Source organism: Strix uralensis, chromosome 9 (assembly GCF_047716275.1).
Source record: "Strix uralensis isolate ZFMK-TIS-50842 chromosome 9, bStrUra1, whole genome shotgun sequence".
NCBI lineage: Eukaryota > Metazoa > Chordata > Aves > Strigiformes > Strigidae > Strix > Strix uralensis.
The window spans coordinates 1,989,281-2,009,872 of NC_133980.1; the positions used below are offsets into that span (position 1 = coordinate 1,989,281).

General features: G+C 51.5%; 1 protein-coding gene across 1 annotated transcript in view; it reads left to right on the forward strand.

Annotated features, from left to right (window-relative positions):
* The window catches only part of LEKR1 (leucine, glutamate and lysine rich 1), a 96,910-nt gene that overhangs the window by 988 nt on the left and 75,330 nt on the right, over positions 1-20,592 (forward strand). The window lies entirely within an intron of this gene.

The window sequence follows — 20,592 nt, forward strand, 5'->3', positions numbered from 1 at the left end:
GGGGATGGGCAGGTGGGTCATTCCCAGCCCCTTCCCAACACCAGCTCAGTCTGGTTTTCTCTGGGTAATCTCTGAAGCACCGTGGGGCTCGTGCCACGCACTCACTAGCCACCAGGCCACCCCGGCAGCCAGCTCACCTGGCTATCACCTGGGCTCGTTCCACCAGAGTTATTAGAAGCTTGTCACAGGCACGCTCAGGTCCCTGCTGCCTTACCAAAGCGTTACGACATTTTAGTTATGTGGCAAGCGACAAAGTTATAGCCCAGCAAGATTAACTTTGATGCTTTATAATTGTTCAGCCTGAGTTCGACGTACCCGAGATGCCCTGTCCTCGTTAGGACCTTTACAGGATGTTCCGTACCTCGTTACGAAAGCTTCGCCCGCTTTATTAGCGCAGGTGTGGCCGAGGCAGCTCAGGTGGCTGCGGCACCTCTGCCAGCCCAAGGAGCGGGGCTGGTGGGTCTCTGGGGTGGGAAGGCAGCTCCGGACTCGGGGCCTTTTGCCTCTGCGGCTCAGCAGCAAAGCTTAAACTGAGCCTGGAGCTGTGGTTTTGTGATAATCTGCTCCGTATCCACTTTCCGAGCAGGGCCTAATAAAAATGTGTTTTGCCATGGGAGAGAATCATTTACTCTCACCAGCACTCCTGCTTGTTTCTGCCCCACTGGCTCACTCCTCGTCTCCTGCAGGAGATCAAACCAGCTGGTAGGTGAGAGGAGGGGGAAGATCCAAGCAGCTGGTTCCAGTTAACTCCCAATCTCTTCTGAGGCTCTTGGCAGTGCAGGGGAGAGCTCAAATTTGAGGGGGTTTAGCTTGGAGGAGGAGATATGGTGGGATGGGAGTTGCCAGCTGGGATGTGCAACACGGAGGAGCTGCTCCTGGCCGTAGCTTTGCCTCCTGAGGAGATAACTCTGGAAAGGTAAGGTTGGTTGTGGAGGAAGGGGTTGTGCCTGATGATGAGATAAAGCAAGGTTGTCTCCTTTCCAAAGCTGCTAGATCTGCCTTCCCTTCTTTGTTGTGATAATCAGGTTTTCCTGCAGTAGCCAAAGCAATCACTCGGCAGTCCCGCCGCTGTGGGGTGGCGGTGGGCTCGCCTGCGCGTTTGGTCTGGCCGTAGTGGAATTGGGGTAGAAAAGTGCAACTCCAATTGTTCGTACGTGCTGCAGACCCTTGCTGGTGCCTGTCCTCACCGTCCCTGGCAGTGGGGGCCAGCATCCTGGGGGGGCGACTGGGGCCGGGAGCTGCTCTGGCAGCACGAGCCGATTGTCTGAGGTGGTTACGTTACGTTTACAGCTCTGTGTGCGTGTTTTAGAAGTGCCTTTACTCTGGATCCTGGAGTTACTTCAGAACTGAGATTTAGGATTTACTTAAGAGACAAAGGTTTGGAATAAGGGTTGCTGTTCTTGTGGCGTTTGTGCTCGGTAGTTCCCCCAGTTTGAGACTGGGATGAATGGGACCAGCGTGGGAGGTGGGATCACTGCCGAGAGCGGGGAAACGCCTCTGTCGGGGCGGGCGCGTTGGGGGCTGCAGAGCCTCATGCTGGGGATCGGCGGTTTCCCTCCCGGGGAAATCGGTTCTATTTTTCCCTTGGATGTCACAACGGGGTTTTGGTGTTCTGGGACCGTCTCCTCCACCCTGCTGGTTGCTCCAGCCGCTGGGTGCTCCTGCGCTCGCTGCCCACCGTTGCTCCCGGGATGGTTTTTCCTGAACCTTCTCACCTTTTTAGACTTTCCTTGTGAGTGCGTTGAAACAAGCTGCGGGGATGGGTGATAATGAGCTCCGGCAACACTCTGCTGACAACGTATTGAAAATATTTATGTTGTTTCCATGCCAACCTGTTCCAAGTCTACAAGGAAAGGCTTATCAAATTAGCAGCTCCTCAGCACACGGTGCGTGGTGACGTGGTCCTGTGGACAGGACCCGATTTCCCCTTTTGTGCCCATGTAACTCTGGCCCCGTAGCTCATGTTGTTGCTGCTGTTGGGAGCCCGGCTGGTCACGGGGATGTGCTGGCCAAAATTTGGCACGGCTGGTCCGCAGCAGCAGAGGACGGGCAGAGGCTGTCACCGCGTGCTGCTGATACACGGCAAACATCAATAACTCTCTTGTTGTCCATCCACAGCTCTCCCGGAGCTAGTGGAGCATCACTTCTGGCTTCCAACCTGCCCTGGGGCTGCCTGCGGAGCCACATGGGCATCGGGGCAGAGCGTGGTGGGAACAGAGCGTGCCCCTAATCACCGAGCTGGCTGTTAATTGCCTCCTACGTGCCTCATGGCAGCTCCTTCCGTAGCACCAGTTGCTCATGGGGCGTCTCAGCAGAGTCCTCTGAGCAACTGGTTATTATTAAATCCTGCTCTGGAGCTGCCCCAAAAGAGGAACATCAGGAGGGAGTGGGCCTGATCCTAACCCATGGGAGTGCTTCTGCTCGCTTAGGGGACTGCTGCGATTCTCCCTCTGTGGGTGTTTGTGTATATTAAAACTATACATAAATATAACTGAAGTGAAACCCTCACAGGGCCATCACAGCTGGTCTATTTAAATGTCTGTTACCAGATTTCCCCCCGCTTCCTGGTTGTTATTGAACTTGGCCTTTGCCTGAATCTGTGCACGAGGTTTCTGGGGCTGGATCTGGCCCTGTCCATGGATGTGCAGCACCCTGCGCAGGGCCGTGCCACGGCTGCCCAGTGGGGCCTGGGGGTTTGCCGTGGTAGGAATAAATAATAGTGTTTTCTTGCCCCGCTTTTGGTGGTGTCACTTGTCAAGAATTCGAGGACGAAACTAGGTGAAAAATGAGTATTTGTGATAAGGATCTCGCTGTGTCATTATTGAAATTGCAGGTGATGACACATGCTTTGGGCAGAGCCGTGTCATTATGAAAAGCCGATCAGCGCAACTCGCGGCTGGCGTGGGGGTGGCAGTGACGATGACATGTGTTGAGAGGGACCTTCTGGGCTGTGCTTGGTGTTTTCAGACCTGTGGGAAACCAGAATGGGCTGCAAGATGCGGTGTGTGTGCCCTGGGCATCCCGGGGGGGCTCCACTAATTTCCACGGGTATTTGGGGACCCTGCCAGGTCTGGAGGCAGCGGTTCAGGCGCTGACGTGGGTGACGCTGAAAGATGGGGCCACATCTGAAGAGCAACCACTCTCCTGACTCTCAGCCTGGTTGGGCTGTAAAACACCCTGGTAGGGACCCCAGCTCTGCATCTGTTTTGGCCTGAATCTTGTACCAGTGATGTTTGGGGCTGGTGAGCTTCTAGATTTCTTCAAAGAATAATAATCTTGGGAGTGGGGGATGCTCCCCATCCCCTCCTTACAGGTGCTCGAGGATTGCTGTGTTGGGGCAGCTCTGCAGGAGGCGTTCGGGGAAGTGGCTTGAAGAAATGTGGTAGCAGTGGGTGATTGTAGTGGGAAGGTTCCTCAGGAGGTGCTCTTCAAGGGGGAAGGAACCTCGGGAGGTGTCTAGACCAACCTCCTGCTCAAAGTAGGGTCAGCTCCGAGGTCAGGCGAGGTAGCTCAGGGCTTCACCAAGCCTGTTCTTGAAAACCTACAAGGGTGGAGGCAGCACAGCTTCCTGGGCAACCTGCTCCACCACCCGCAATGTCCTCGCTGGGGGGTAAAAAAAACCCCTTATATCCAGGATTACGCTGACCCATGATTACGTGCCCTGGCTTCTGGTGCCCATATGTTGCAATCGGTTTATATAACTTCCAAACTTGGTGCAGGAGGGTTTAGAAGTGGCAGCAGTGATGACTGAAACCATAAATTGATGCAGTGAGACACGTCTTGGCAGCAGACTGCGAGAGCTTGTGCTGGATGCCTCTCCAAGGGACTTCCACAGGATTTCTGCAGCTCTCAGTTTTCTTTTCTCACCGCTGGAAAAAAAACCTTCCCTCTCAACTTTGCTGGGAAAAACAGAGCGGGACAAGGCCAAGGAGACTATTTTGCTGTCGGTGTCGTGGCAGGGTGGTCACGAGCTGGCCCAAAGTTTCCTTCTGCTGGAGGGGGGAAGTCAACGCCGCAGCTCTGAGGGCTGAGGCCTCATGCGGTGGCCCAGGCGTTGAATCGTGAGGCTTCGACAAAGCATAATGCATGAAGGGTCTTTTTGCTTCCGGGTATCAAAACCCTTAGTAGCAGACACACAACTTGGGGTTTCAAATTTTTCTTTTCTCATGTGGAAATCTGAGGTTCTCGCACAGTAGTGAGAATTGGGAACTGGGTTACAGAAGTAGGGAGCATCTCTGGCTGCTGCTGGGGTTTCTCCATCGCTGGCAGTCCACAGTGCCATCGTCACGCTAACATCACGGCAACCGAAAACATCCTCTCCATTAACTTTTTCTCTTCTTATGGCTACAAAGTCTGTTTTTATGAGAATATTTTCCGATAGGCTGGACAACAAATGTCAGGTTGACCTAAGGGTTGTTCTTTCCTCAATCTCTTTTGGGCTCCCTTTTATCCAACTAGCTGGGTACAAGTTGTTTTAAGAGTAATTAGGCTGTTATAAATCATCTTCTACTTTTTTTTTTTTTTCCTTTCACAAGGAACACATTCTCATGCATTGATACACACTCAGGTTTTTGTCTGTCAGACTTTGTGCAATCCTCATACCTCTGCAGCTGACCAGCACAGAATTGTTTACCAAACGTCACGAAGAACGAATCTGCCATCTCTGTCCCAGCAGTGTTTTGAAGAGGAATCAATCACACAACCACGGATCAGCGGTGCCTGGACCTGCAGCCGCTCTGGGAGGGGCTCAGGGCAGGACACGAGTTCAGTTAGTGGAGTTGACCTACTGCTGTCCACGCAGACATGGGGTGGACATGTTGGCCTGCTTGGAAACCAGGTCATGGACAAACTTGGAGAGTGAACTTCTCTTTTTTTTTTTCTTTCTTTTCCTTTTTTTTTTTTTTGTGTGTGTGTCCATCCCAGTCAATGTGGATGTTCCTAACCATTTTCACTTCCATTATCCGTGGTGCAGCATCCCAGGGCGGTGCCTGGCTGTATCTCTGCACTGCGGTGGCTTCTCGAGGGACCCTCTGCTGGGTTCCCCCGCTGCTGCTCGGGCACGTGGATGGGAAAGGAGTTTTCCTCTGCCCAAGCAGACACGGGCTACCAAAGCCGCAGTGCAGACGTGTCCTTCGGGCTCCTGCCAGCACGTCATTAAATATGGGGCCTCTTTTGCAACTGCACCCTGATCCCAGATGAGGGGAAGGGTTACGAGAGAGAGAGAGGACAGGTCGGAAGGGAAAACATGCCCAGGACCTTCTGGATAGCAGCAGGGAAGGTGCTGTCTCTGATTATTTGCACACAAATAGCCTCTTGGCATTGACTGGCTGAATATATCTTAGCGTATGAATGCAAAAAGCCACAGCCAACAGAGCTCAGTGCAGAGCCGGCGCTGGTGGGGAGCAAAGCAGAGGAGGAGACGAACGAGAAGGAAAGGAGGAAGTGATTTAAGAAAAGTGAGAATTGGTTTCTTGTGAGGAGGAGGAAGAGAGGGTGAAAAGAGCAGGAACAGAAACAGAGGAAGGGGTCACAAGAAGCACTCAAGGAGATGTCCAGTAGGAAAAAACACAAATAGAAAGCGAGAGAGGAAACGTAAGGAAATGGAAACGAAGGTGCCAATGGCAAGAAATCATCAACAGGCAGAAAAACAAAGGTATGCAAAACCCGCAGAAATCCAGCCCCCAGGTGTGGTTACGGTGCTTTATCACAAGTGGGTGCCTCTGTGAAACCAGGTGCTGCTTTACATGTGCTCCCATGCTCTGGGCTCTCTCCCCTCCACCACTGGCCAGCGGGCCAGTGCCAGGTGGGGGATGGCTACCAGCACCATGGCGTGCAGCGGTCCAGGCTGCCCTTAACACTCTTGCCAGACCGTCAGCTCTTTTCTCATCCTCTAGCAAGTGTTTCATTGCTCTGTTGGGTGTTTTGCAGCCAGAACCTACTCCGTGTCCCCCCCGGGGAGGTCTGGCTGCTGGTGGCACCTCCTGCCCTGCAGCTTTTTGGTGGCAAGGGAGCACTGGGCAGAACCATGGGTGTAAGCACCCGCCGCTGTGTGATGGAGGGCAGGGCTCTCAAAAGGGCAGGTAATTTTTTTTTTTTTTAAATTTCCACTTAACTTTTGGTGTCATATTGGAGGATGCAAATATGCCCTCAGCCCCCGAATGCGGATGCAGCTGCTGGAACCGTTCATGCACATGGTTTCTGATGTGGCCGCTGGCTTTCACGGCCTTCTGACGAAGGGAGGGCTGCGTGCTGCGGGGGACTGGGCAGGACTTGGTGGGCACGTTGTAAAGCATTTGTGGGTTTTGATTAGTTTGGGGGAGGGGACTTTCTGAAAAATCTTGCATTTTAGCCTGGATTTAAAAGTTAATGAATTAAGTTAAATGACAGCTGCTCTACGTGGATAAAGCCACCCTCTCATTGCCAAAGACTGCAGTGCCAGGAACCACGCTGCCCTTCCGCGCGCTGTGGTGAACTTTCAGTGGAGCTGATGGGAGTTGCAGGCAGGGCCGGGGCTGTGTTTCATGCACCCAGCCAATTTCTGAGCACTCTCAGGTCAGCAACGTCTTGAGACGGTGACTAAGCCCGTAGGAGAGCGGTGGGTGACAGCTTAACACTTTATGGGTTTATTACTGCCATGAACTGCGGGTGGAAGTTTTGCACGTACCCACCTTCTGCTTTTTGCTTCAAACACTGAGCGGTTCCTGGGGCTTTTCAGTGCTTTTCCCACATCAGTCTCGCCCGCCGCATCCCTGTCCTCAGCAGCCAAGTGATCTTAAAGTGGTGATGAGGGAGTAGCTGCCCACACGAGCCTACTGACTGCTGAGATCTGCCCAGCCCTGGCAGCGGTGGCCGGGGGCTCCTGCCTGCGCACACCGTGGGCAGGGGACAGGCAGCTCTGCTGGGGCTGCACTGGGGGCAGCCGGACAGAAGCATCCTCCGGAGACAGGACCACAGCTCACAGGCTTTGCTTGGGGTTGGGTGGCAACAGGGTGTGACCAGGGTGAGGCTTGGACCCGATTTCTCATTATTTCTCTTAACGCTGCTTATGCTGATGTCGTCTTGTCCAGCACCCGAGCCACGGTGTGTCGCTTCGTGTTCTCAGAACCAATTGCTCCTGTTGTTTCCTCTTGAGGCTTCTCCTGAAACAAAAATGTAAATTATGGTTTCAAAGAAGTTCTATATTTCCTGTTACTTGGAAAACAAGCCTGAAAAACTCACTAGTGATGAGTATGTGATCTGAGCGCAAGGCCTGGCCAGCTGAGCCTCGAATGAAGCCTTTGCCTGCGGGCTGGCTGTGATCGATTCCTAACAAATACAATATTAGCAGGCTTGTAACAGAAATAAAACCAGGCTGGGGTGATGCTTTCTCCATACCACAGCTGTTCAGGGTGCTCAGGGCTCCCCCTTCCTTAGCGTTCATCCTAAGTGAAGGCCTTTGCGGGGCACACTTGCCTTGGGGCTGGTTTTGGAGGGCCAGCTCCCACTCTCTTTGGCCAGCAGCGTGGCTCCATGTGGGATGCCACAGGATGCTCTGAGCCGGTGCTGGGCTGCTGTGCTCCCAATGGGCTTTCCATTGCCCCCCGAGCCAAGGGGAGGCAGACCAGGTATCGTTTTGGTTTATTATCTTCATTTCTCTCTTGCTGATCCTATGAAATAACACAGAAGTATAAAAGTTGAGGCCGTAACTTTTCCAAAAGAAGACACTAATTTCCTCTGCTGCTTTTACAACGCCCACTCGGTGCAGAGCATCAGCCCTCCTCCACGTGTTGAGCGGGATGTGCTGAGATGCATCAAAAACCACACGAAAACATACACCAGGTTGGTACAAGCAGCGGAATGAAGGAGTTGCTCAGTTCCCTGGGTCCCGCCGGGGGCTGCAGCGGGGAGGTGGCTCCGGCTGAGCCGCGGTGCCTGGGCAAAGCTGAGCCCGTAGCCGTGACTGTGCAGGTGGCTCCCACCCGGGCAGAAGCTATGGGCCTGTTGTACTGCCAGGGAGCAGGGGGAGGACATGGGGCTGAAAGGAGCGATCTTGTCTGGCTAGTGCAGGCTCTGCTGAGTGGCTGAGGTCTTTCTCGTTGCTTTGGCAAAGCCGCTGGGCCAGGCTGGGGCAGAACCACAACCCAGCGAGTGGCAAATCTGCACATGGGATACGTAGAGATCTCTGTTCTTGCTCTTTGTTTTGGGTTTTTTTTTTTTTTTTTTTTGTGGAAGGTCAGGCCTTCTGCAAGAGGAAATGGAAATGGTGAAGCCACGGCCTGGAGTGGTTCCTGCTAATATTTTTCCACAGAGTGAAACTGGAAATGACTTTTTAGAAAGATATAGGGTGATTTGTCAGTATTTTTGTTCTGCAAAAACACCTCATTGTAATCAACCGTACCCTTGCTAAGGAATGAAAATAAGTGCATTGCTAAGAATGAGCTGATATTTATTCCTCCTTGCATAGCAGTAGAACACTGACTGGGTTCCTGTTGCTGACGTTGCACAAATCCAGATAATTTTGTTGGTGTTACTACAGGTGTCTTTTGCTTAGCAGAACACTACAGGTAAGATGAGTAAAGGAAAGGGCTGGGCACTGTTTCACTGTGAACATTTGCAGTAGTGTTGAGGGTTGGCCATGATGCTGGTTTGGGCTGATACCCAGAGCCTGTCAAGCGCAGCCTTGAGCAGTCTTGCTAAATTAAGGTTATTCTCTCTCCTTCCTTACCTGGAAGATGGCTTCAGGCTGGTACCAAGCCTTCACCTCAATCACTTGGCAGTGTGCTGTCTGGGTCACAACTCTTCCCTGCTCAGAAGTAAGAGTACGCTTTGTGTACCATAAACAGACCTCAGGGTGTGTCCCGACACAAGGTTTGCTTCTGAATTCACCCTGATTAAAGTCAATCCAGCACATTTCTGAAATCCTTCCGAGCTGGGAAATGCAGAAGCCTCCTGAATGCCCGAGCCTGATGATGAGCTGAACTTTTGTTTGCTGAAAGGTAAACCTGTTAGTACATGTCCCTCCTGCAGCAGTCGCAGGCAGTTTGTACCCTCCCCTCTGCAGCAGCTTCTTACATACTTAGAGAGTGCCGTCATGCCCTGCCTCCAGCTTATCTGCCGCAGCCTAAACAAACTGGGTGCTCTGGGGGTTCCCCCCAGACCGTGCTCCCCAACCTCCCATCATTCCTCCTGCCTTCCTCTGGCTTCCCCCAAACCCGGCTGTGCCTTTGGTCACGGCTGGTGCCCTGGAGCGGGGTCCAGCAGGGCTGGGAGCAACAGCAGGGTCATTGCACACATCCTTCAACAATGCTTGTACAAAAAAAAGTTAATGTTTGCTTTTTTGGGGTGGTTTGGGTGGGGGTTTTTTGTTTTATTTTTTCAAGAGCTGCCATTATCGACTCGATTGCACAGGAACCGCTTTCCCAGTGAGCCCAGAGTCCCCAGATCTCTGCTGGTGCTGGGAGACGAGCCGGGCTCAGGCACAGGGGCCACTGTGCTTCAGGGAGGGCGTGTGCTTACCCAGAGCTGTGCTTCCAATTCATGCTGAATTTAAATTTAATAAGCGTCCTTTATTAATTAAATATCAACAGGTCATTAAAAACAGCTTTACTAGAGATTAGCAGCTGAGGATGACATCCCTATTTAGATAAACTGGGGCTGCTTGGGTTGTGGGTTTTTGGTTGTGGGGTTTGTTGGGTTTTTTTTGTTCAAGCTTGCAGAGCATGTGCAAACCACTCGTATGGCCCACGTGGGCTCTGCTAAAGACCTCATGACTTCGCCTTCTTGTTGCTCACCCCTGTGCTGCGGCCCAGGGCGGGCAGAGCTCGTCTCCCTCAGCCCCCTGCGCCGCTCGTGCGTGTGTCCCTGAGCACTGGGCAGCCTTTGCATCCAACCCATCACCCTCCAGTTAAACCTGACATCCAGGAAAGGCCCAAGGTGATGCACTGAGAGTGCTGCCATCACCCTCCCTCCATCCTGACCTCAACCAGGGTCTAGCACAACGCACACAAACGGCACTAAGTGGGACTCTGAGGCTTGCCTCCTCCCACCAATGGCTCTGCAAAAGCCCGACAGTGCTTGGTAGCAAGGGCCCTGCTTTTGGGCCTTTACTCATGCTGCTGAGTGGCTGCTCACCTGAGTGCTCGCTGTTGGAGCCTTTGGTTTGGGATGTGAGGAGGGAACCCTCCCTGAGACAGGGAAGGGATCTTACCCCTGTGCTTGGCACTGGTGAGGCCACCCCTTGGTGACTGGGTTCGGTTTTGGGCCCCTCACTCCAAACAGGACATTGAATGACTCGAGCGTGTCCAGAGAACGGCAACGGAGCTGGTGCAGGGTCTGGAGCACAGGTCTGATGGGGAGCGGCTGAGGGAACTGGGGGGGTTTAGTCTGGAGGAGGCTGAGGGGAGACCTCATCGCCCTCTACAACTGCCTGAAAGGAGGGTGCAGAGAGGGGGGATGAGTCTCTTGAACCAAGGAACAAGCGACAGGCCAAGAGGGAATGGCCTCAAGCTGCGCCAGGGCAGGGTCAGACTGGCTCTTAGGAAGTATTTCTGTCCAGAAGGGGTTGTTGGGCGTTGGAATGGGCTGCCCAGGGCAGGGGGGGAGTCCCCATCCCTGGAGGGGTTGAAGAGTCGGGTTGACCCAGCGCTGAGGGATCTGGTGGAGTTGAGAACGGTCAGTGTGAGGTTAATGGTTGGACTGGAGGAGCTTCAAGGTCTCTTCCAACTGAGATGATTCTGTGACCCACAGTCACATCTCCCACCTGGGACACAAACGCGCTGCAGCCAGGGAGCCCTTCCCCTCCACCAGCAATCCAGGTCTGCGTTCCAACCCCATCTGCAAATCAGCTTTGTGATAGACCAGCACGGATTTAATCCGCTGCAGGAGGATGGGAGCCCCAGCCAGCTCCAGCCAAGTGCTCTGCGCCATAATTGCTCTCCTGCAGATTGCACCCGGTGCCTTGTTTACTCTTCTATAAATAGCTCCTGTTGAACACTGTTCCCAGAGCAAAACCCAAATGGGGTATTACCAAAGAGCTGTCAAAACAGTTCTCAGATTGAAATATATGTATATGAAGTTGTTCTGCTGCCAGTCACCTTAAATTACAGCTTCCACACCTGCAATTTTTGGTAAATATTCTAATGCATTTCTTCACACAGGGGCGTTGGAGCAGCCAAACCTGCCTCAGCGCTGTGCACAGATGTCTTGTTCTCATCTGGGTTTGCACATCCAAAGGACTCCGTGAAAGCAGGCCCTGCCCTCAGCACCCAATGCCCCGTGCGAGCGGCCGTGCTGGCTCGTGGCCGGGCTCCAGCTGGTGCTGCTTTCTGTCCCTGCTAGCAGATGCTCAGAGGAGGGTAGCAGGGCACAGAAGAGTACAAAACCTTGAGACAGATCATGCCCAGTGAAAGACCTCTGCCTTTGGTGAGGCAGAAAGCAGGGCAGTGCAGGGTCTCACCGGTGTTCGAGCATCTTCTACCCACGCAGGTGGCCAAAGTACAGTGGGCTTTGACACTGAGCACCTCGCTTCTCCCCTGCTGTTCTTTTTTTTTCTTTTCTTTTGAATGATGCAGTTTTTTCCCGAGTTTCCTCGTGGAAAGCCACGGGAAGCAGCACGCTAGCAGGCAGGCTCCATCGATTTCCTGCAGAACCTTGTCAAATCCTCTCTGCAGGGATTTTCCCTCTCTGCTTCATGGCAGATACGCTGGGCTAGATGACTGTGCATGTTTCCATCTCTCTCCTCCATCTTCAGTTTCCCAACTTTTGCAGTATCCAACTATGGGAAATAAAAAGCTGACTGTCTTACTTGGGTGAAAAAATTGATTCTGGATTTATTTCAGATGGCTGAATACCCAGAACTTGTGACAGTGCCTCCCCCTCCCACCAGCCACCAATTCAGCCATGCACAAACTTTTTACAGTAAGTTGCCTGTGAATCAGCTTAATCAAAAGAGTTGGAGCGAGTGGCCCAGGGGATCTGCAGTGCCCTCCGCAGCACAACTCTCTGCGTTCAAAGGAACACTTGCAGAAAAAAGGGGAGGTTTTGAACATGGGGCAGTGACGGGGCTGGGTTTTTCTTGCTGTGTTCACTTGAGTAGCTGCAATGAAAACAGAGTGCTGTGATACATGTGATTTATAGATGATTTTTGGATTAGTTGGGGGGTTGTTGGTAAGCAATATTTAAAGCTAACAGGGCCTAAACTGACTTTGATAAAAATATCACAGTCCGGCTGTGAGGACTGCTCCAAAGCTGCTCTGTGTTTTGAGGCTGGGCTAGGTGCGAGTTTACAGCCTCCCAAACACTGCAGCTGAGCAGCCACACAAAATCTTGAAAAACACACTGGTAGGTTTACAAGATCCCTTGAGGCTACCCCTGAATCGTTAACAGGGCTGTGATTAGGCTTGGCAGCCACTCCAAAGTGCAGAAACAATCTTAAGCACCGATTCTCATGGCTGGAGAAGTAAGAAATGTGAATTCGGGCCAGAGAGCGAGGAGCCGACATGCACCGCGGTGGTGAGGATGAGGAGAACAAGAGGAATGGCTCTGTCTCCGGGAAAGAAAAGCAGGTTTTTTTGCCACCCATGCAAAGGGTCCGGCTACTTCAGCTGTGTCTGAGCTCTCTGCTGAAACATCCCCGTGGAAGCTGGGCTGGGAGCTTTTATCAGAGAAGCGTGGCTCTGCGGGGTGCTGGCTGTTCCTGGCGTGACGGGCGTGTTGCTGCCGACGTGCAGTTTTTCTCCTCTGATGTCCAGAGAAGCCTGAGGTCACAGGACTGGGCTGCTTTGGCTGCGTGGCCCAGCACAAGAGGTGTGGCTTTGCTGGGCCTCCTTGTTCCAGCCAAAAATGGCTGGAGAGAGGGAAGAGACAGAGCTGGAAAAGGAGCTGAGAGCAAAGCTGCCTTGATGCAAGCCCAGCATGCAGGGTGGGACATGGGCTGCCCCAGCATGTGCTCTGCAAATGTCTTTATCATCAGCTCTTCTCTTTTTGCCCCAAAGAGCGTTCTTCATGTTGAAAGGCCTTTCCCAGTGCCCAGCTTTTGCGAAGATGTAGCATCCCTGCCAGCTCTCAGTGTTGCAGAGTCTTCCAATTACACTTGCTTTGGCTCTGAGAGGGAAGTCAGACGGGCCTGGGATGAGGCTTACAGATACCTGTGACCCTTTCCATTTAAAAACAATGCAGCCTTGTCGATGCCACCAACTTTTAGTAGCAACTCCTCTTCTTTAATGGTCCTCCCAGCAGGCACAGCACAACACAGGGTAGCTGTGCTCTCATTTGCAAGATTATTCTTAATGGGAGCTGCTTGCCAGCCCCTGGGCTCTTCTGGTCTGACTTGTGTGCATCATGCATTCGTTGCGTGCATCTTTGAAGTTATTTCTGCCCATGGTAAATACAGCACATCTCCAACCTCCAACAAACCCCTCAAATCTCGCTGTATCCAAGGTGCAGCAGATCTGGTAAGGAAGATGGAAAACAGAGGTCCAGAAAGCATAAATAGCTTCTTGCATGTGTGATTTTTGGCCAGTACAGGAGATAAAACTCAATTTTTAAGCTAGTGTCCTCATCAGTGGACTGTCCTGCTCTCTCTGGGGCTCTGTGGATGCTTAGTACTTAGAAGAATTCAAGCCCAAGTGTTTAGATCTGGAAGAACAATATGTGAGTGTAGTCCCTTATTAGAGCTGGCTGTTGTCACACTATTCTAGGCTCGAGTTTTGTGATTTACTCCATATTTTCCTTTTGTTTGTTGAGGCAACTTCTTCATGGACCTGTGCAAAGGGACTCTCCTTCCCCATCCCCTCTATAGGCGATTGCTGTTTGGAAGATGTTAATGTGACCCCAAAAAAGGCTCCAGGACAGGAACTAATGGCTTGTGGGCAGAGCCTGGAGCTCCTGTACTGCCAAGGTCAAAGTCTAGTCGAGCTTTCACTGAACATGCAGAACTTGCCCATGTGGCCAGACCTTGGTGTACAGGCCACCTCCCTTTTCAGCAGCGTCTCTGCTCATTGCCCATCAGTGAAATTCTTGCCTCTTTCCTTTAAGAAAGAGCAGTCTTGCTGTCTGGCTGCACAGATGTCCAAGGAGCACCAGAAATTTACTCCCTGTTGGACAATATTTATTTGTCTTCATCCAAAAACCCCAAACCCTGGTGCTTCAGAGAGAGGGAGCAGTGCCAATACCTCCATAAACAGCCGGTCTGGAGCTGCTGTCCGCTTGCATGAACTTGTATGTGTAGTAAAATTTCCAGGAAAGGAGCCTGGAGGAAGAGTATTTGGGCTTATGGTACCTAGATAGGAGAGCAGAGTATCAGTCTTGTGCCAGAAAATAGGTAATCTGATGTACTGACACTACTGATAGCAAGATGGATTCACACCCGCCAAAAATAACTTCATAAAGCTAAAGTCACTGTAAAATAAGCATGAATAATTGTACGCCTTCCCAGACCTTGTGTGCTCATCCATAGGAATAGCAGGGCCCTGGAAACAAGGCTTTGTGATAAACACGGGGAAGAACTCTTGGCCAGACTGTTGCACAATATTATTTGGTGCTTGTTACCTGCAGCTTCAGTTATGACTGATCCTATCATAGCTGTAAAGAAGCAGTAGCAGCAATTTTATCAGCACTGAGCAAGGGTATCTCTCAGGGAGTGCAGAGAGGAGACACATACCCCTAGAAATCCACATCTAGCCTCAAAACCTAAAGCATTCACCAAATTTGGGATCTTCAGTTCTAGAGCTACTTTGTATGGGGATAGGCTGGACTATTTTCTGTCATTTTGTTTTAGGAGCTAGGATGCAGGGTAAGACTTTAAGCAGCTGTGATAACGTTGTGGATCAGGCCTAGGTTTGTAAGGCATTTTATGTTCTTCCTTTCATGGAATAAGTAAAGCCTGATATTTAAATGCAATGATATTTCAATACTGCAGACTTACAGGATGACTTTTGTTTTGCACGCCAAGACAAACCATGTACAGATGTGTGAGAACCAGGATTTCCTTCAGAAAAATCCTAAACAACTAAGTTTTGTGCAAGAGTTCATACTGTTGCCCACCAGGGCAGGTTTTTATTGAAAATACCATTACAGAACGCCTGTTGTGGCAGTTGCACGAAGGACTGGGTAAGGAAATTCTGCACTAAATACCACTATGGAATCGAATTCCTGTTTATTTCCCATGAACTCGGTATTTGCATAGTCAGACCAAATGGCTTTAATTTTCACTCGGATGTAACACACCAACTGACGCCTTTTCCAGATAATCTCTAGCTGTGATCTGCTGAAGTCAGAAGATTCCTGCTGATGGAGACATTTCAGGTGTTTTCTCTCTTGTTCCTGCACATTTTTCCAGAGCATTAAGTGTGTGAAGCAGATTTTAGAAACGTTCTGTAAAACTGCAGAAGTGTTTATAGGAGTCTACTTTTTTACCACATTCTGGAGGCCATTATAATACACAAAACTGAATAATTATTGCAAGCAGCATACCAGTTAAATGACGAATTTTGTTTTGCATTAAAAGCACACCATGTGTCCTCGCCTGGCTTGCTGGCTGGTTCCAAGCATCAGTTGGCCATGACAAGGCACTCGGCGCTCGCAACAGTCAGAAGAGCAGCACTACTGGCAATGTGCCTCCATAATGGTGGCCAGCTGTACCTCCGACCATCGCCACTTGGTTTTCATCACCTCAGATCTTCAGCGTAAGCTTTAAAACGCTGAGACAGCCGAATATGCAGCGAGGCGCGGAGTGAACTCCACGTAACCTTCCTCGGTCGCTCACCGCCCCATCTGACCTCTGCGCTGGAGGTGCTCCAGAGGGAGAAGGCAAATTCTTCCCATTGCCCCGCTCTCTCGTCCAGGACTTCCTTGTGAACGAGCTATTGCGGGGGCAGGTTCAATTTACTGCTTGAGTTGTGAAATCTGCTTTAGAAGGATCGGAGATTTCTTGTTCTATCGCCAAGTGGTATTTATGCAGCTTGCTAAAATTTCTTGAGCGTGCAGGAGGTGCATGCTGGGACAACGAGTGTTGCACGGGGCAGGTGTTAATTAGCAGCGCTGTCAGGTCCTCTATCAGCACCCAAATAGCTGATTGAAAGGAAAAGACGTCTGAAGGCAGGCAGTTGATATTGCTCTTTCATGAGCTGGGGGTAACTTGGTTGTGCTTCTGGGAACCAGTTGTTCCCGTTATCTCCTTCCCCGGGCACAGCACAGGCAGGCATGGGATGGTGGCAGCTCCTCCTGGGGGGCACACGGCCCTGTCCCCTCCCCGTGCCCAGCAGAGCCAGGCTTTGCAAGAGGCTGTTGTCCTGCCAGTGCTCAGCTGAGGCTGAGGAGGGGTTGTGAAATGGGCTTCACCGGTGATTTATGTGTCTTTTGTTTTTAAAAAGGGATGAATCCAGGCCTGAAATACAGGCAGTGGAAACTCTCCTCAGCCATCGCAGTGGTTTTATATAAGTAAAAGTTGTACCAGCGTAGCGCCGCTGTACTAGGGCCTCATTAGGCCCTATGTGTGTGTAAAGGAGGGAATTGACTCCTTTCCCCTTCGCATATGCAGCCTCCCAAACCTCTAACTGCTCTCACTGCCCTTCTTTGAGCATCTTTTGGTTTCGCTTGCCCTCAAAGAGGCTGAATCCACCCGCACACCCCTCTCAGAAGGTGTGCGAGCCAGGGGTGGGATGCGGGTGGTGGGGGCTGCCCCAGCCCAGGGTCTTGGGACATCTTGCATGGAGCTGCTGCCTGCTGAGAGCAGCTGTGGGGAGACGTTTCTGTTTGAGCAGATGCTCACGCCAAGGGAGAATGAAGAACTAGCAACAGTTTTAGCTGAAAACAGAAGCCCCAAAAAGGTTCCTTAATGCTCCTGTCCCCCTGTTTGCCCCTCTTGGTTGTGAGGAACAGATGCTCAAATGTTCCTCTTGAGCTGGTGCTAAAAATCTGTCCTGAAGGAAGACTAAAACTGTTGCTGCCTGCATGCAGGCAAGGGTTTACTATAATCCCAGTGCTGTTATGGACCTGCTGCTAATTCTGCTTTAATATCCAGTGGGCTTGTGTGTGCATTGAACGGAGCTCCCTCGAGGAGGAACGTGCCCCCAAGCCTCTTCACTGTTGGGGCCAGAATGCAAATAAACTTAATTGCTGGCAGCAGCCAGGGTCTGCAAGAGCCAGAGCCACGGCTCTTACTTCAGGCTCACTCGCCATCACGCAGAGTTCATCTGCCCTCCCAGATGTCTCTATTTCTGCTCACGGAGGTTGTTACAACACGACAGCTTGGCGTGTGAGTTGTTCAGATTGTTCCTTCTGATAGGCAGGGTCTTGCCTGTGTCTTCCCTGTGCTTCATGTGCTGGCGTATTGCTCAACGCGCTACGCTGCTCCAGTCCTGCCGAGCTCCTGCCGCATCGCTTGCGGCACAGACAGAATATGCTGCCTTGCTTTTCACTTCATCTTCTAGGTTGAGTGTTAACAGAAGCGCGAGGAAATGCTGTCATTAGGCTGGCTGCTCTTTCCAGGGTGCTACATGGCTGCTTCTCTTTTTCTTTCCCTGTTTCTCTCATGCACATAGCATTTACTCGGCAGCCAGGCTTTATCTCTCCCCTCCAGCCTGCGTGCTTTGCTAAGAGCTTCTCACGAGGGGCTGTATCAAAAGCTGTAAGAGCTCTCAATAAATGATAACACTTCAGAAGTGTGGTAACAGCTGAAGCAAGCATGACTAGATGTACAAATGCCGCAATAGGTTGTTTTTACCTGTTAACTCCTCCTCACAGGAAAGGTTGCCTGCTGGCCAGAGCATAAGCTGGGCGACAGACTCGGGCAGGATTACAACCAGCGCTGAATGCAAACCCTGGGGAGAACAGTAATAAGGTACAAGTGAGGGCCAGCAAAGCTGAGCTCCCCCGCAGAGCCAGTCAGTCCCACAGCCCAGCAGTGCAAAGTTCAGCAAGAGGTTGCTCCGGGCGTCTCAGCTGAGGGGCAGGGAGTGGGGAGTGCAGCGAGGCGCAGAGGAGCACGGCAGCTGCTTCTAACCTTGATGCCTCTAACGACTGAAATCCTCATCACCTCCAATCTCTCCCTGCAGTGGGCAACTTTAGGATGCAAATATGGAAAACACAGTAGTACGGCTACCTGACTCGAATGGATGCAGCATCAAAATGCCACACTCCCGCTTCAGCTATAAGATGCAGCACCAAAATACCAAGCTCCTGCTTCAGCTACAAGATGCAGCATCAAAATGCCACACTCCTGCTTCAGCTACAAGCTTGGCAGTTTCTCCAGCCTGGCTTGGAAATGCAACACAAGCATCAGCTTCTCCCGTGAGCTCTGTGTTCCTTAGGTTTGTGTTGCAAACATCTGGCAAGCTTTTGTTTGTTTGTTTTTCCCCACTCACACACGTTTTAGTCATTTCTGCCACGGTCTGAACGTGGTGCTGTGGATGATGCTGGGGGAAGCCACGGTGCTGCGCAGGAAGTGAGTCTAGCCAGTGCAAATCTGTGCTGACTTTGGGAGGGAAGTCAGGAAGAATGAATATTTGCCCTGTGGCATCAATTTCCTGTCTAGCATTCTCCCAAAAGCAGCTGGAAAACCCCCAGGAACGCAGATGTATACATGTGGGCCTGGCATCCTCCTGCCAGCCTTTGGTCTTTCCCTCTGCTTCTCATAGACCTTCTTCCCTAGACCTGGCCACTGTCCCCCTCCAAAATTCCCAGAATCATCACTTTGCCGGAGAGCTCCTCTCCTCAGGAAATACAAATTCATTATTCAGTTTAATGTACCATATGGGCCCATGTGGAAAAATGCAGATCCTGCCTCAGGAGACTGAGTGATGCAATTGACTGGGTCAGCAAGATGTGTGTGAGGGAGGCTGGCTGCACGACAGCTCCTGGGCCAGCTGCACAGCCAGCAGCTCCTCTGCCAGTGCTTGAAAACCCTCACTCAGCTTGTCAGGACACCTCCAAACCACTTGACCTTTTTAACGATAGTGAATTTTAATGATTTCCTTTACGAGTCTGACACACGGTAATTCAGCGCCATGTCTACTGCTGACATCCTTCAGTAGGAGTTGGTGGGATTAGGGGACAGAGGATTCATTGGTCGTAGGGAATTGCCTCTCATTGCTGTGTAGTTTCAATAACAAAAAAACCCACCCGAACAAAACTGATTTTAAATGTGCCTTACCTAAGAATTAAATTTTGTTGTGGATTTCATGTAAGTGGCTTTTAATGGCTCAAGTTTTGCATATGTGTTGCGAGGACAGGTTTGCTTGAGCACACATGGCTTCAGCAGGCAGCTGCGGCGTGGGGGACAGACCTGGTGCCTCCCGCACGGCTCGGGAAGGTGCGTCCAAGTGCTCTGCTCACGGGGAGAGTTCACAGTGCGGGCCGAGTCCACCTTCACAACAGGGTGTGGGATTACAGCCCCTCCATTTACTGTTCAATAGGTAACGTCTGAATCTCGTGCTATTAAACGTCGCTGCTTGCACACGAGGTTTCTAAAGAAATGCTGTGCTGCCTCGGCCCTTGCAGACCAGAGTAGCGGCCCCTCTTCCCGGGCATTTCTCGTGCCACTCTGATGGGGCCAAGCAGAAGGACATTGCCTCTTCCAGCTCCATCCCACGCGGCAAATGTCAGCTAATGAAAGCTGGCTTCTTAACGTGACCCGAAACAAAATTTCTCAGTCTGTGTTTTCGCTTTCCTTCTCATGACACTTATTCAAGAAAGACTTTCTTTGTCATTTCGCAAACTGTTTGCAGTTATTGATTCTGGTTATGAAAATGCTTTATTTGAATAGTTATGGGAACAAATTTCAGCCTATGGCTTAGTTGAGCTCCAGTTGCCTCTGAGCAGCACTGAAGCTGCTCTGGCTGGGTCTGGAGGCACTGGTTACATCTCCTCCATGCTGAAGTAAGAGGAAAATCAGTAACTTCCTGGGCTCTGGCCTTTTTGAGAAAGGGAAAGGGAGGCTGCAGGGGTGTGTGAGGGCTCCGTGTTCACCCAGCAGTAAGGTCTCAGCTGCAGTTCGTTCCTACAGCCATGCACACATCATCACTGCGGTCGTGTTTGCGGTTCAGGGACTATCGTAAAGCAAGGCAGCAGTTCTTCTTGAGGAGGAAGGACAGGGAAGAGTACCAAGGTTGTCTCGGGAAGGAGTAACAATGAGGCTGAGGGGAGACCTCATCGCCCTCTACAACTCCCTGAAAGGAGGGTGCAGAGAGGGGGGATGAGTCTCTTGAACCAAGGAACAAGTGCCAGGACAAGAGGGAATGGCCTCAAGCTGTGCCAGGGCAGGGTCAGACTGGCTCTTAGGAAGTATTTCTGTCCAGAAGGGGTTGTTGGGTGTTGGAATGGGCTGCCCAGGGCAGGGGGGGAGTCCCCATCCCTGGAGGGGTTGAAGAGTCGGGTTGACCCAGCGCTGAGGGATCTGGTGGAGTTGAGAATGGTCAGTGTGAGGTTCATGGTTGGACTGGAGGATCTTCAAGGTCTTTTCCAACCGAAATGATTCTGTGATTCTGTGAAAAGAGTTGTATTATGGTAACAGCCAGAGGACAGCGAGCTCACAGTGGAAGGGGGTGTGCAAGCCAGTAAGATGATCTTCTCCCTAAGATGCCCCAAGCCCAGCTGAGGGCAGCCGGAGCGGAGGGA